Here is a 16,100-nt window from a genome sequence, read left to right as displayed (position 1 = left end):
TGGGTCTCACCTCCCCTCCCGCCCCGAGACCCCCCCAGACTTACCTGGTCATGGGCTCCCCGGACTTAGACTGTGGGGGCTGCTTGTGGTCCCAGTCCTATCCACTGCAGCTTCTGGCGCTACTGGGACTAGAGAGCTGCCAGCCAATTAGATTGGTCGGTGGCTCTCTGAGGTGGGACTTTCTCCCAAGTGAGGGGCGCAAGTCCCGCCTCCAGCTAATTAATGCTCCTTGGAGTGTGAATTGGCTGCAGGCAGCCAGTAAACGTCAACTCTTTTCTTCTCCGCCGATGCTGCCAGACCTGCTGAGTTTTTCCAGGTAATTCTGTTTTTGTTTTGGATTTCCAGCATCCGCAGTTTTTTTGTTTTTATCTATTGGTGAGGATATGTTCAACGCCAACTCCTCAGATGGTGGGAAGCGAAACTCCACCATCCTAAAAATCCTGGCCAATAACTAAGACTTCAAAGCCGCCTCATCGGATATAAAGCATTCAGGGATGGCCTGAGGTTGTGAAAGGTGCTATAGAAATGCAAGTCTTTCTTCCTTTTGTTAAAACTCAATCTCAACATCAGCAGTCAATTGGTGAATGGAAGGCAATACATTTTAAAAAACTAATCCATTTCCTTGTCTGGCACCTAATGAAAATGAGCAGGGCCATTTTTTTCAATTCTACTCAAGCAGACAGACAATATCTTCATATTGCTTGAAGTACTCAACAATCTGATAGCTAACCCAGTGCTATGAGGAAATCCTGGCTTTGGCAATTTGTCTGTAATGATTTACTATCACTGAGGGGGCAATGTAAAATGCAGTTTGTATCAATAACAGTTGCATTTATAGAGTGCTGTTAGCATAGTAAAATGTCGCAAGGTGCTTCACGGCAGTATTATCAAACACAATTTGCTGCCAAGCCACCTACATAAGGAGATATTGGGAGGGGTGATCAAAATCTTGGTCAAATAGGTTGTTTCTAAGGAGGGAGAGGTAGAGAGATGGAGAGGTTTAGGGAGCGAATTCCATAGCCCCAGGCATAAGCAGCTGAAGGCGCAGCCGCCAGTGATGCAGCGATAAAAATCGGAGATACTCATCAGAGCAAAATTGGCAATGTGCAGACATCTCGGAGGGTTGTGGGGCTGGAGCAGATTACAAAGATAGAGCAGCACAAGGCCATGGAGGGATCTGAAAACAAGGACGTGAGTTTTAAAATTAAGGACCGGGAACCAATAGAGGTCAATGAGCACAGGGGTGTTGGGTGAATGGGATTTGGTGAAAGTTAGTATAAGGGCAATTGAGTTTTGGATGAGCTGTAGTTTACAGAAGGTGCGTAATGAGTTTACGTACCGGACAGGTTTCTACTTGAAACCGATAACTTAATTACAGAACTCTTTTAGAAGCTACATGCTTGAACCAGATCCATGACTAGAAAGCTCCACCACCCCCATATTACCCACACTTAGGGCTCATTCATCAAGATCACACAACCCTCAATAGGCAATAGGAAAGGTTATACCTTCAATCGCTACATTTCCTCCCCGCCTTTTTTTTTTAAACGTTTCCTAGTTACAAAGAACATTTTAATCCACAACATATACCAGTCAAGTGATTAAAGATCAAGACCCTGAGGTAGTTTTCTAATTTAATTAGAGCGGCATAGCTCTACCACTTCAGGTTCTCTCACTGGATTGACATTATCAGGAACTGTAGCATCCCATTAGTGGATTATGGTCTGACATAATGGTGAAATGTCGTTTATGCAGGTACTGGTGGAATTTATTCACTTCAAATATTACTAATTAACCTTCCTTTGAGTTGTGAATAACCCTTCTCGGCTGCAGACGGGGTCCTGGAGACATAGCCAATTGGCCTTTCTGATCCGATTTCGGTATTTTCTTTTTCTGCTCACCCACAGAGTTATGTCTCGTCCTTCATTTTGATTTCGTCAGTCGGCCCTGGTGAAATTTTAACTTGGGGGTTCAGTTCGGTAGTTGAGCTACCTGTGGCTTCATTACCCACTTCTTGGAAAGTGGACTTTTCCTTCTAATGCCTCTATTTTATTTAGCTGATTTTTCAGCTCTTCCGTCTCTTTCTTGTAACTCTTGGCTTCTTCCTGGAATATTGAACATCGTTGGCTCTTCTCTGCCAACTGTTTCTTCAGTTCATTCAGAGTGGCACTAAACTCGTTTGGGTTCTCTTCATGATTTTCTCGTGGAACCAACTCCAAACCAAGGGATCCTTGCTTCCTGTGAAGGTCCTTCGATTCTCCTAACTTATTCCAAAATACACTATCATATTCCCTTAACAGCTCAGGAATTCCTCCTGTCCTCACTTGAAATATTTCAGACCAGTTGAGCTTAATTTTTTGTAACTATTCGCGGCCCAGAAGACTAGGACCTTCGGTTGTCACTATGATCACTAGAAGCTGAGCTGTCTGTTGCCTATAGGACACAGGTACTGTGGCGATGCCCTTTACCTGTATGGACTCAGTTCTGGTTTGCTCCAGATTGTATCTGGGTACCTTCAGTTAGGTAGTTAAGTGTGTGATTTCTCACCACTGTGGTTCAGGCTACTGTATCTACCTCTTTGACTAGTGGCTTCCTATTCACTTGAATGGTGACAATTATTGGTTCAGTTTTTAGTGCATTGTACAGGAAATAGATAGCAGTACTGGCAGCTTCAGGTTCTGTTATATTATTCACTTCATTCATTTTGGTCTGCTGTCTGATGGGCTGTCTCGATTTCACCCTGCATTGTTTATTACGTGCCTTTTCCTGTGGCAGTAATGGCATTCTGCCTTCTTGAATGTGCAGGTTTCTGGTACGTAGTTACCCCCACACCTATAATAGATTAACCCCGGAGTCGCTGCTGAAATGCTTCCACTCGGCCTTTTTCTTCTCCCTCGAGCAGCAGAAACTCTGTCTCTCTCTCCGCGATGGGAGGCTCCTGCCCCAACTGAAGAACGGTGCCATGTTGCGCACTCTGTAAAGCCTGAGCGTCCCTCACAGCACTTTCCATGGCTAGCACTATTTCCATGGCGCACTTCAAACCAAACTAAGCGGTCCCGCTAAATATCATTGAGTGTCTCTCTGAAGTCACAGTGCTCAGCCAACTGCTTCAACTTCACCGTACAAGTTGTGATAGACTCTCCCGTGGCCCTTACTCTGGAGTTAAACTTAGACCTCTGCATTATTAACGATGGCTTCGGCTGAAAACGTGTCTTCACGGGGTCTACCAATTTGTTAAAAAATTTAGAATTGGGCACGTTCGGGGCTGTCAAGCTGTGGATGAGGTTATAGGTCTTGCTACCACAGACACACAAAAGAATAGCTTTCTGCTTCTCCTCTGTGGTTATTTTGTTTGCCATGAAATAAAATCCAAGGCGTTCTACATACTGGTCTCAGTCTTCCATGGATGAGTCATAAGGATCGATTCTGCCAAAGAGTGGCATGACTGGCGAGGTGCAGCGTTGGAGCTACTTTACCTTCGTCACCAAATGTTACTTGACAGATTACTTGTTGCTTGACCAGACAGGTTTCAACAAGAAACAGATTATTTAATTACAGAGTTCTTTAGAAGCTACATGCTTGAACCAGGTCCACGACTAGAAAGCTCCACCACCCCCTGCTTTACCCGCACTTCGGGCTCATTTGTCAAGAACAATCACGTGACTCCATTATAGGCAATAGGAAAGGTTATACCTTCAATCACAAGATGCTGGAGCAGGGGAGCATTTGAGTAACAGAAGCATCTTGCAAAGGGCATTTACTTTGTTGTTCAATGCTACAAGAAAGAAATCCTCTGATATTTTCCAATTGTCAGACTGTAGAATTTCTATTTAAATGGTTGGATAATTAAATTAGCTGCTAATTCTCCAGCAGCAGACCACAAAATGCTGTAGCCCTTTCATCCAGTTGCAGTGTTCGTGTAGTGTCTCAGTTTAATTAATGCCTGTGAACCCGTGTCTGATGCAGTATTTAATATTCACTGGGGTTAGTGAGCATAGAACATTATCCAGTTAACTAGCAATGCCTGCTGTGCAATTACCAGCCCAGGGCACAGCTCCTTGATGCAACCTTGCACTAGGACAGCAAAGAAAGATGTTCAAGAAATATTTCTATACTTTGGCCAGGAGTTAAAGTGGAATCTCTTAGGAAGTGACACTCTCTCCCTCTGCCATCCTGTGCACTCTCTAACTCATTCAGCATTGCTAGTAAGGCCAGCATTTATTGCCTATCCCCAGTTGTTCTCTGAGTGAATTCTGACATCGACCTGAAACGTTAACTTTGCTTTTTCTCTCCACAGTTGCTGCCAGAGCTGCTGAACATTTCCAGCATTTTCTGTTTATATTTGCTCTAAGATCAAGTTGCTATAATAGCTTGCATTTAAATAGCACCTTTAATGAAGCACAAACAACCCAAGGTGCCTCACTGGGACATTATCATTTAACATTTGACACCAATGGTAAATTATTTTTATTAAGGAGTGTCTTAAAGGAAGAAAGGGAGGTAGGCTTGAGGAGGAAATTCGAGCTGCAATCTATTGGCCTACTAGGACACTTCAGAATACAATTAAGAGTCAACCAAGTTCTTTGTCTCCTTGCTTCTCCTCCCCCAATTTCACCTTCATCTAAACAGGCATATACCTGAGCAAAATGAAGAGAAATTACACTTCCATTCCTCACTCCCTGGGGATGACCTTCCTAGGCTAGCAGTGCTGCCCCCCACTTGAGGATGAGACCATAAGAGTGTATTTGGGACAGTTTCTTCCAACCACATACTATGGAATCAACCAGGGAACAGGCTATTTTAGACCTGGTAATGTGTAATGAGACAAAAGTAATTAATGATCTCATAGCAAAGGATCATCTAGGCAAGAGTGATAACATGATAGAATTTCAAATTGAGGGCAAGAAATATGGGTCTGAAACTAGTGTCGTAAACTTAAATAAAAGGCAATTACAAAGGCATCAAGACAGTCTTGATTACAGTGGACTGGGAAAATAGGTTAAAAAGTAAGACAGAGATAAGCTGTGGCGGACATTTAAGGAAACATTTCATAACTCTCAACAAATATACATTCCGTTGAGAAAAAAGGATTCCACAAGTAGGATGCAGCGTGATGGTGTCAAATTGAAAGAAAAGTGTATAATGCTGCAAAGATTAGTCAAGGGTCAGAAGATGTGAAAATTTCAGAGTCCAGCAAACTAAAAAAAAAGAGGGAGAATTTAGAATGAGAGTAAACTAGTAAGAAATATATAAGCAGACAGTAAGAGCTTCTACAAGTATATAAGAAGGAAGACAGTAGCTAACGCAAAGCTTGGGTCTCAGAGGATGAGACCAGGAAATTAATAATGGGTAAAGAAGAAAATGGCAGAGACTTTGAAGAAGTATTTTGTATCTGCCTTCATGGTAGAAGACAGAAAAAGCAACACAAGAATAGGCACTAATCAAGGGGCAAAAGGAAGGGAGGAACTTAAAACAATCACTATCATGAGAGAAAAAGTATTAGGACTAGGGACTAAAGGCTGACAAGTTCCCTGCATCCTAGGGTTTTGAAAGAAGTGGATGCACAGATAATAGATATGTTGGTTGCAATCTTCCAAAATTTCCTAGATTCTGATGTCCCAGCACATTGGAAAACCACAAATGTAACACCTCAATTCAAGAAATGTGTGTGTGTGTGTGTGTGTGTGTGTGTTGTGGGGTGGGTGGTGGGGGGGGGTGTGGAGAGACAGAAATAAGGAATCATCGGCCAGTTAGCCTAAAATCCATCATTGGGAAAATGCTGGATCCTTAAGGTATTAGGAGATTTAGAAAATCATAATACAAACAAGCAGAGTCAACATGGTTTATGACAGGAAAATTGTGTTTGAAAATTTAGAGTTCTCTGACGATGTAACAAGCAGGGTGGCTTTTATTGCAAGTGGAATCAAGGACAAAATTAGGGAGGGCTTGCTACAACTGTATAGGGCCACTGGTGAGATCACAGCTAGAGTACTGTATAAAGTTTTGGCCTCCTTATTTAAGGATGGATATATTTGCATTGGACACAATTCAGAGAAGGTTCATTAGGTTGATTCCAAGGTTAAAGGGGTTGTCTTAGAGGAAAGGTTGAGGCCATACTCACTGGACTTTAGAAGAATGAGAGCTGATCTTATTGAACCACATGAGATTCTGAGGGGAATTGACAGGAGATGCTGAGAGGATGTTTCCCCTCCTGGGGGAAATCAAGAACTAGGGGACAAAATTTCGAAATAAAGGAGTCTCCCATTATATACAGTGGTGAGGAGGAATTTCTTCTTTCAGAGGGTTGTTAATCTTTGAAATTCTATTCTCCAGACAGCAGTGGAGGCTGGTCACTGAATATATTCAAGGCCAAGTTAGACAGATATTTGCAATAGGAGTGCAAAGGTTGTGGGCGCAGGGAAGGGCAGGCAGGGAAGTGGAGATAAGGCCACAATCAGATCAGCCATGATCCTACTGAAGGGTGGAGCTGGCTTGAGGGGCCAAAAGGCACACTTGCACTCCTATTCTTACATTCACTTGCAGTAGGAGTCTGAATGTCATTGGAGGGCAGGATAGACACATTCAATAGTCCTACATTTCAGCTAGTGTTAAGGGGCTTTTAATTATCCGATTATAAGACATGCTCCTGTAGTCATCAAGGAGTCATTTTTAATAAAAGACGATTAATTAAAATATCCCCACATATTTATGTCTCACTTTTATGAGAACATTACATTAAGTCTGACTAATTAATTAATTGGTTAATCAGATGAACATTGCAAGACCCAACCATTATCTTAGAATTAAACAGGAACTGTAATGTGGTACTGTAATCCAGTACATGCCAATCTCCAGCACACGTACAGGGAACAGTGTCACAGGATCCACCTGAGGGGGCAGAGGAGTTTAATATCTCCTCTGAAAGACTGCACCTCCAATAGTGCACTGGAGTGTCAGCCTGGATTATGAATTTTGGGATTTAAACCTACAACCCACTGACTTAGACAAGAATGCTAACACTGAGCCACAGCCGACAGCAGCACACTTAAACAAGATGCCCTGAAGAGTGTATCTTCTAAGTGATACAAACAAGGGGGAATAAGTATTGCCACACACGAGAATTAGACCTACGAGATAGGCTGGATTGCAAATAGAAGGCTAAAAATTGGAAAGCCCCTTAAAAACAGGGATTGTGATCCACGATTAACCTTCGCCCAGCTCGAAGTAACACAGACAACGCACAAACTTTGTGCTCAATTGAGTGATGGTGGCACAGAGCCCAGTGCTGAGCATGCTGCTGGGTGGCTGCATGCCCAAACTCGTGTGAGGCTAGCACCAGCTTGCAACTCTTAAAAGGGGAGGCTGAAGCAGTTGCTGGAATTTATTGCAGAAGAGGAAAGATGTTGCCATCATAGCAGATAGTGGGTTTCTGATACAGCGCTACATCATCAAATCCAAGACCCTCCAAGGTAACAAACCCATTGCGCAACCTAAAAGAGAGTGAGATGGACTCCATTAAAACATGAGACTGCTGTGTCGGTGAAAACAACAACTTAAATTTATATAGCCTGTAACATAGTAAAACATCCTGAGGTACTTCACAGACTGATTAAAAGCAAAATGCTGCGGATGCTGGAAATCTGAAATAAAAATGCTGGAAAACTGAAATAAAAATGCTGGAAACACTCAGCAGGTCTGGCAGCATCTGTGGCGAGAGAAATAGATTTAACGTTTCACGTCTGGTTGACTCTTCTTCCGAGTTAGAGAGAAGTAGAAAAGTGATGGATTTTATACTGACTGATTATCTGGCTTCCCTGTGCTTAGACCTGGCTGTGAAACAATGGAACGGAAACAGTTTAGGGCCAGTTTCCCCCGCACCATTTTCGAAATCAGCCAGTCCACAATTTGGTCTTTGTACCTCAACATGAGTTCCGAGTTATCTGTTTTTCCCCCACACTGGCAGCTCATGTATCCAATGAAGGCAGCAGCCTCAAGGTACGTCTCAGGTGGGGTGGGGGTAGGGGGTGGGGCAGAAAAGGCAGAAGGGGTGATCGTGAGAATGGCTGGGTCAAGGGGAAATGCTCCTGCTTCCCCTTGGGTTTTGCAGGAACATATTTGAAAGAGGCAGAGACATTCTCCCACATTTTGGTGATGATTGCTACTTAGGCTGCGGAAACCGCTTGGTGTTCCCAAGCCAAGGAGGCTGCGTTTTCTGTACAATTCTATACAAATCAGTTTGGTAGTACAGGACTGCTGAAAAAAAAAGACATGTCGGAGCTTTTCGTCTTGCACTCATCAGGACACTTTTCAAGAATACCAATATAAGGGGAAAACATTAATTTATACTGTATGTGAAGAGAGTGCTGATTGGTTGGAAAGTGGACTCTGATTGGTAGGGCAGTTGCCATAGAGAATGCACCAGTGATGGTGACTGGTAATTAACTGTCAAGCATTGTTTGAAATTTAAACTAGGCAGCAGGACGAAAAGCTTTGACATGTCTCTTTTATCAGCAACGCAAATCAGTTTCTTTAAGGAAGGATGTGGCAGGAAGCCTCATTTATACAAGTAAGGGGCATGACATTTGCTGCAATCAGCAGCTCAGACACCTCCAAAGCCCGGCTTTTCCAACTTGGCGGCGCCTCTGACACCGACGCAGATTCTTGCCCCTCTTTACTGTACAGAAAAGGGCTAGAACAAGGACCAATTTCTACTCCACTTTTTTCAGTACTTGTGCTACCTCCTGCCAAATTTAAATAAACTCACTCAATTTAACAATGGTTAAATGTTTGTTTATGCATTTAGTTACAGACTGGCATATATCTGACCTAAACACAGAATGCAAAGCCATCAAACCACATCGCATTCAGTCTCGCTGTCTCCATCCGAGCGCAACACCCGAGAGACCGTCCCTTCATGGATCGGCTAAAGAAGCATCAAGATAATTATTGCATCACATCCCCCATTGACTAGGCTCTGTGGAGAGCGCTGAACGAAGACACTCAGTTCATTTTCAGAAACAGAAATAAACGGAGGGGGAATGGACACCCTGAATCAGAATAATAAATCCTGCTCTTCAAGGTCTCGTAATCCTTTCCCCTGAAACAGAGAGATGGTGGAAATTAGACTTCAATATCTTCATTTGATTCTGATGTGAAGAAACAGCACGGCATTGTTTAAATGCTCCAGAATAGATCAAGGATCAAACATGGGAATCATAAAACCGCAGAGCTTTAAAGCACAAAGGGAGGCCATTCATCATTTTACGTTTGTGCTAGCTCTTTGAAGAAATCTAAGCCGATTCTCCGCATCTCTATAGCACCCCGTTTACTTTGCCAATGGTCTCTGCCTCAACCACTCCCCATAACAGAGCATTCCTTGGTCTAACAACTAGCTGCAAAAGAAGTGACTCCTAATTTCACTTCTTGTTAAGTTCTCGGAAGCATCAAAATGAAAAAGCACGGAAAAATGGAGGCCATTTGGCCCATTGTGCCTGTGTCAACTCTTTGCTAAGAGCTATCCAATTAGTCCCACACCCCTGCTCCTTCCCCAATAGCCCTGCAAGTTCTTCCTGCAATAATTTATCCAATTCACTTTTGAGTTTACTATTGAATCTGCTTCCACCAGCGCATTCCAGCTCACAACAGCTGACTCTATAAAAGAAACCCTCATGTCTCCTTGGATTTTTTTTGCCAATCATCTTGAATCGTGTGTCCCCTGGTTACTGATCCTGGTTAGTGGAAACTATAGAGAAGATGGCAGAATATTGGTAATGTCACCAGGCTAGTCATCCAGACAGTCAGGCTAATGACATGGGTTCAAACCCCACCACAACAGCTGGTGGAATTTGAATCCAATAACACTGGGAATTTAAAGCTAATCTTAGTAGCAGAGACAATGCAAATAGCAGTGATTGTCTTAAAAACCCATCTGGTTCAGTAATACCCTTTAGGGCAGGAAATCGGCCATCCTTACCTGGTCTAGCCAACATGGGACTCCAGACCCACAGCAATGAGATTGACACTTAACTGCCCTCTGAAACAGCCCCGAGAAAGCCACTCAGTTCAAGGGCAATTAGGGATGGGCAATGAATGCCAGTAATGTCCACGTACAGTTAAAGAATAAGAAAAAATTTCTCCACATTTACCGCTATTAAAGATTGGCTTTATTCACCGTGTCCTTCAAAAGTTTCTCTCTCTGGAAATTTTCCAGCTGCTCTGTACATTTCTTACCTTTTCAGTTCTGATTTGCAACTGCTATTTACCTTTGCACCAATCAACAAAGTGTGGTGGGGGCAAAGATGACCACAGGAAGTAAATCTTGACAAACAGGAAATACATGCTACATGATTTTTTTTAATACTTCAGAGATTTATTGAAAAGCACCTCACTGGGTCATTTTAGTCACTTGTTGATTCACAACCCCGACTTCCACTTTCTCAAGAACTGGAGGTTGAAGAGATGGACGAAATGACCAAATGTTTCCTAAACAAAGATTCTGACAATTAGGATAATTTAGACTTTCTACCTCCTGCACTTATAGATGCTCAAACAATACTAAAAAGTTTCACCCCCACCACCGCCCCCCCTCCTCTCTTTCTTTTAGGTCTGAATTTTACAGAGGCAGTGGCCCCACTTCCCAGCTGAAGAGTCAGGATGAGCTTGCTACTGGTTGGCTGGGTTGCACGGCAGTGATTTAATGGCCTTTGGGCCATTAATTGGTTCAGGGTCAGTCTTCCTTCCCCCATCTGGGAGGAAGTCCCACATCCAATCAAATGGCTGGCAACTCTTTAGTCCCAGAAGCACTACTGGGAGCAGTGGCCAATGCCGGGACTGCAACCTGTCCTGAAGGAAAAGGGAACATGGAGCCAGAACAAAAACAGAAATACCTGGAAAAACTCAGCAGGTCTGACAGCATCAGCGGAGAAGAACAAAGTTGATGTTTCGAGTCCTCATGACCCTTCAACAGACCTAAGTAGAAGATTAGGTGGTGAGTGCCAGGGGTGGGGGGGCTGGTCCCTCTGGGACCAGTCCGCCAGGTCCCAGTGAAGGGGTTGAGTTTGGGAGGTCAAGTGTGAGCTCCTTTGTCAGGGGAGAAGGGGGTGCTCAAACAGGAGGTATCTCCTCCTCAGCCTGAGATAAGGCCACTAGGTTTCACCTGGCAGCCTCACTACGTAGCCTGTGCACCCCCTACCATGGGTAAAATGCCAGCAGTGCTGGGATAAGGTCCATAAGTGCCCATGAATTGTCCACTTTAAGGGCCTCTAATGGCCCACAAGTGAGTAGATGCCCAAAACGTCCGCCATCACTGGAAAAATGCCAGCGGATGCGGGTGGGTGAGAGGCATGGCGCCCGATCTTACAGCACCACCCCTCCCCCCCAACCCCTCCCCGTGCCCAATCTTACAGCACCCCCTGCCTGCCAGCACACTCCTGGGGAGGGATGGGCATTAAATTTCCCCCACGTACAGATTTCATGCCGCCTAATTAAGCTGCCAATCAAATAATGCCGAGGTTTCTGATCTATAAATGAAACCAACATTCACTGCAACAAAATCTTGCACTTACATAGCACCTTTAAGGTAGCAAATCATCTCAAAAAGTGCTTCACAATAGCAGAATAAAGGTAAGATTTGACACTGAGCCAAAGCTGATGATATTGGGACAGCTGACCGATAGCTTGCTCAAAGAGACAGACTTTAAGGAGCATCTTAAAAGAGGTGGGAGAGGTAGAGGGGGCAGAAAAGTTTGGGGTGGGTATTCCAGAGTTTGGGGTCTTGGCAGCTGAAGGTACAGCCATCAAGCCACCAATGGTATTATGATGTGCAAGGGGTCAGGATTGAGGGGGGCAGAGTTCTGAAGTTCTAGGATGGAAGAGGTTAGAGTTTGGGAGTGCTCCCACATTTTGACTTTCAAAGAAATAAACATCCACATTGCATTTTAAAAGGTAACATTGTGTCCTAATAAAGCAGCACCACCTCAGAATCGTCGAAAGCAGCACACGCAGGAAATTCACCTGTGTATTTCTTAATGCGTTGTTAAATTGATAGTTACATATTATTTATAGCGCTCGGAACTGGATACAGGCTGAAACACTCGGGGAAGGTTGAAATGGGCTGGAAATCTGCAGCTGCAGGAGAAAAGGTGCAGAGAAATCTGCCACGGAGATAGCAGCAATGTGTCAGGACACATGAATGGGGCTGAGGAGGGCTAACTGTGGTGGGTAACAGGGGGAGACATGGCATCGTGGTAACATCACAGACCTCGTCATCTAGGAGGTTCAGGCAAATTCTCTGGGTTAAGAGTTCAAATTTCACCATGGCTGCTGTGTTTTCTTTTTGAGCTAAATGCTAAAGCTAGTCATGGTGACCATGACAACCATCATTGATTTTTTTTTGTAAAAATCGATCTGGTTCACAGATGTGCTTCAGGGAAGGAAATCTGCCATCCTTACCCGGTCTAGCATACATGTGACTCCAGACCCCACACCAGTGTAGTTGACTCTTAACTGCCCTCTGACCTAGCCACGCAGTTCACAGGCAATCAGGGATGGGCAACAAATGCTCGCCTTGCCAGCAATGCCCACATTCCATGAAAGACTAAAGGAAAGAAAATAGCAGGAGCATGGGTGCAGTGGGTGAAGAGGAGGAGTTCTAACCTTTGGGTAGCAGCCCTCCCCCTACACATATTCAGACCCACGCACCTGTCTGCCTTAAACTGGGCATTTAAAGACAATACAGAAGATACTGCCTGGCTGGAACTGGAACTGCTAACTGCTCACAAGGGGTGACTGCACTGTAAACTTACCCTTAAAAAAGATTGCTCCCAGGTACAGTTCCATTGAGACTGGGTGTGAAAGTTTGGATGCAGAATAGAAGGTAGAATATAGAAGGAGGGTATCTAAAAACAGAAAGTTTGTCTCACAACTCTGTTTAGATCAACAGCCCAATTTAACACGAGGTATTTTAATACGAACCACATTGATGTCACTCCTGCTAGGAACCAGATAAAGTCCAGTTTTATCAGATTTAAAATGATTTGCAAAAGAAGCAAACGTGACGTGAGAAAATTTTTTTTTTTTTTTTTTTTTTACACACAACGAATGGTTGGGATGCCTGAAAATGTTGTGGAGGCAGGTTCAATCAAGTCATTCAAGAGGGCATTAGATGATTATTTGAACAGAAACAATGTGCAGGGGTACGGGGAAAAGGCAGGGCAATGGCACTAGGTCATAATGCTCATTTGGAGAGCCAGTGCAGACACGATGAGCCAAATGACCTTCTTCTGTACCATTTAAATTCTGTGATTCTGTGAACTCACACAAACATCCTGCAGTACAACATATAAGCATGTGTAGCCCAGGGGCACGCTCGGTAAGAGCTCTATACTGTAATAGGCCAGGTCTGTTGATGCTATGAACACAATTGGTACCTGCATTGCTCAGAGAGCCAATGCTTGATGCTTATTAAAGATACATTGTATGTAAAATGAAAAACTCAGGAGCAATGTTTATTCATTATCCACATTAAACAAGAGGCTTGGGTGATTTTGAAACAAACTTCTATCGTGCCTCATGTTGGTGCATTATTTAAAATATTGCTGCAGATTCTGAGGTGAAGGCCTCAGTATTTCCTGTGTAGAACAGACTGCAGGCTTGGTGAGCCTGTACAGTTTAACTTCAATCCATTTAGAATCATTTCAGTGAAACTCTAATGGAGCATGCTAAAGCTGGACAGGCCAACAGTGAAGTCCTGTACTGGCAGTATTGCATTAGGGAAGGAACTATAGGAAGGGATGAAAGGAAAGAATGAAAGAAGGAAAGAAAAGCAGGAAAAGAAAATAGAAAATCACAATTGCTGAAGTTTCAGGCTCCACAATTCTACGGACTTTACATTTCTCTGGCACTTTTCCCATGTGACATTGATTTTATTTTAATGTTGGGACATTTAACTATAACTGCTGACAAAGTAAGCCATTGTGGTGTCCAAAGGAAGCTTTCCTCTGAATTCAGGTTAACAATAACTTATATTCATATAGCACCGCTAATGTAATAAAACTTCCCAATGTGCTTAGCAGAGATCATAATACAAAGTATGATACCCAGGCACATAGAGACACATTAGCTCAGGCAACCAAAAGCTTAGTCAAAGAGGCAAGTTTTAAAGGAGCACCTTAAAGGAGGACAATGCAGTGGAATTCCAGAGCTTAGGAGCTAGGCAGCTGAAGGCACGGCCACCAGTGGTGGAGCAATTAAAATTGGGGATGCTCAAAAGGTCAGAACTAGGAGTGTAGATATCCAGAGGGCTGCGAGGCTGGAGGAGATTACACAGATAAGGGGAGGGGCAAGGTCATGGATGGATATGAGAATTTTAAAGTCAAGAAATTGATTGATCAGGAGCCAATGTAGGCCAGCGAACACAGAGGTGATAGGGGAACAGGACTTGGTGCAAGTTAAGGCACAGGCAGTAGAACTTTTGTGTGACCTCAAGTTTATAGTCGTTAGAATGTGGGAGACCACTCAGGAGTGCATTTGAATAGTTGAATCTAGAGGTAACAAAGGTATGGATGAGGGTTTTCAGCAGCAGATGAACTGAGACAGGTGTTAAGTCTGGCGATTTTTACACAAGTGGAAGTAGATGGTCTTAGGTCTGATGCACATATGAAGTCAGAAACTCATCTCTGGGTAAAATGTGACACCAAGGCTGTGAACAGACTGACTGAATCTCAAACAGTTGCCAGGGAGAGAGATAGAGTTAGTAACTAGGGAACAGAGTTTGGAGTGGGGACTGACTATTTAATTGGAGGAAATTTCTGCTCATCCAGCACTGATGTCGGATAAGCAATCTGATAACTGAGCAACAGTGGAGGAGTCGAGAGAGATGGTGGTGAGGTAGAACTGGGTGTCATCAGTGTACATGTGAAAACTAAATGCTGTGCTTTTGGATGAACTTGCCAATGTTGCTGAAGGGCTGTTGAGAAATAGGAGGGGCCCATGGATAGATCCTTAGAGCATCAGAGTTAACGGTACAGGAGCAAGATGAGGAGCCATTACAAGCAATTCTGGTTACGATTAGGTAGATAAATGCAATATTTTTTTAAAAAAGGACTACTGTATTAATATTTACAGAACCCAATATTATAAACGGGAATTAAAAATACTTTGGAACCATAAATAAAATGCTTACATTTACCTAATTACATTACTTTCCTAGTAAGATAAGCATTATTGTAATTCTCCAGGAATAAGGCCTTGGTTGATCTCTTCTACAATACAGAGCAAGATCCCTGCCAAGTCTGTATACTCTTCAAATTAACTCCAACCAGTTTAGAAGCTGGAGAAATTACCCTTCTGATCTCTGGGTTATCTCTTTCTAGTACACTGCAATAATGCCAAGAATGAGATAAACACAAGATCCCCCCTGAGCTCATCCACTGACTGCCTGCGGCTCATCAATAACACACGATCAGTCAGACACAACCCAACTGCAGAGTGGGTAACGTGCGTGAAGCTAGAACTACATTTAATTCATCGCTTGCACAGTGCAGACTGAGCATCATATTTCACCTTCAATGGAACTATTAAGCAGGCAGCTTACACAGAGAACAGTGAAAACTGGCTGCTGCATGTAGTGGGTGAAGCAGAGAGCACTGATGCATTTAAAGAAGCTTGATGTTTACAGGAGGAAACAGGGAATAGAGGGAGGGGCGCATGGTAGGAGGTGGCTCCTGTGGCTTATAATCACTGGGTACACTAGTAGGACTTCAGTTTTAATATAATTCAATGACACTTTATGGATGAAAACTGGTTACACAAATTGTTTCTTTCCTCACATTGCATTAGTTGCTCGGTTGAATAATGAGGTAGGAGTTGGTGTGCGTCAAAGCATAAATCAAATGTGCTTTGAATGTTCCCTGTGCATTCCTTCCACTTATTGCATTACTCCAAAGCTGGGTTTCATGCAGGCACACTGCTTGTACAGCAGATAGACAAAGCTCCCAAGGTAATGAGAACTGCTGGCTGACACATATCAATCCTGTCCTTGCTGATTTACATTGGCTTTGCATCCTCCAACACCTCCGATTTAATATTCTAATTCTAGTGTT

General features: G+C 43.4%; 1 protein-coding gene and 1 long non-coding RNA gene across 4 annotated transcripts in view; one reads left to right on the top strand and one right to left on the bottom strand.

Moving 5' to 3' along the window:
• The window catches only part of LOC121288545 (arf-GAP with dual PH domain-containing protein 1-like), a 138,683-nt gene that overhangs the window by 27,025 nt on the left and 95,558 nt on the right, over window positions 1-16,100 (bottom strand). The window lies entirely within an intron of this gene.
• The window catches only part of LOC121288547, a 91,914-nt gene that overhangs the window by 23,261 nt on the left and 52,553 nt on the right, over window positions 1-16,100 (top strand). The gene's annotated exons all lie outside the window — the stretch shown is intronic.

This window comes from Carcharodon carcharias, chromosome 15 (genome assembly GCF_017639515.1).
Source record: "Carcharodon carcharias isolate sCarCar2 chromosome 15, sCarCar2.pri, whole genome shotgun sequence".
Classification (NCBI taxonomy): domain Eukaryota; kingdom Metazoa; phylum Chordata; class Chondrichthyes; order Lamniformes; family Lamnidae; genus Carcharodon; species Carcharodon carcharias.
The sequence above is the reverse complement of the archived record's forward strand: the minus strand, read 5'-3'. Positions and strand labels throughout refer to the sequence as shown.